This window comes from Trachurus japonicus, chromosome 3 (assembly GCF_045865225.1).
Source record: "Trachurus japonicus isolate A0001 chromosome 3, Traja_1.0".
NCBI classification, from domain to species: Eukaryota; Metazoa; Chordata; class Actinopteri; order Carangiformes; family Carangidae; genus Trachurus; species Trachurus japonicus.
Genome location: NC_140909.1, coordinates 39,454,667 through 39,455,611, shown reverse-complemented (window position 1 = coordinate 39,455,611; position 945 = coordinate 39,454,667).

Genomic DNA, 945 nt, shown 5'->3' with positions numbered 1-945 from the left:
CCTACGCAGCACGGAACGCATGAAGAGGGCGGCAGACCGGAGGCGTCGTCCTGCTCCGGTGTACCAGCCTGGCCAGAAGGTCTGGCTCTCTACACGTGACTTACCTCTCCATGTCGATTCCAGGAAACTGGCTCCACGGTTTGTGGGTCCCTTTCCGGTGTCCAAGGTCGTTGGTCCCTCCGCCGTTCGTCTGCGCCTGCCTCGGTCCCTGAGAGTCCACCCCACCTTCCATGTCAGCCGGGTTAAACCGGTTAAGGACAGTCCCATGGTCCCCGCAGCCAAGCCCCCTCCACCCCCCCGGATGGTCGCTGGTGGCCCTGTTTACTCGGTCAAGTCTCTTCTGGCCGTGCGCAGTAGGGGACGGGGCAGGCAGTTCCTAGTGGACTGGGAGGGCTACGGTCCTGAGGAGCGGCAGTGGGTCCCTGCACGCTTCATTGTAGATCCTGAGCTCGTCTCTGACTTCTATAGGCGGCATCCTCAGGTGGCTGGTCCGTCAGGGGCCGGCCCTGGGGGGAGGGGTAATGTCATGACCAGAGACCCTGTTCAGGTTTAAGTTGTTTTCAGTCATGTTGTCTTGTGGTTTCCTGTTTTATTTTGTAATTTACCTCTCCTCTCGTTTCAGGTGACTTGCCCCTTCCTCCTGTGTTCCCCCACCAGTTTGATTGTCTGCCCCGCCCTGATTGTTTCCACCTGGTCCCCATTTCCTTGTGTGTGTGTATTTAGTCAGCGTCTCCCTTTGTTCTGTGTCAGTTCGTCTTGTCCGTGACCCTTGAGACTCCATGCCCCATGTCAGGTTTTTCTCCTCGTAAGAGTGACTTTGTGTTTTTCCATTTTATCCCTCGAGCAGAGTGAGTTTTTTGTTTGAATTACCGGAATAAAACCCTGTTGATCGTGCAAACCAAGTTTTTGAGTCGTGCGTTTGGGTTCGGACCCCGGCCCTGTCAA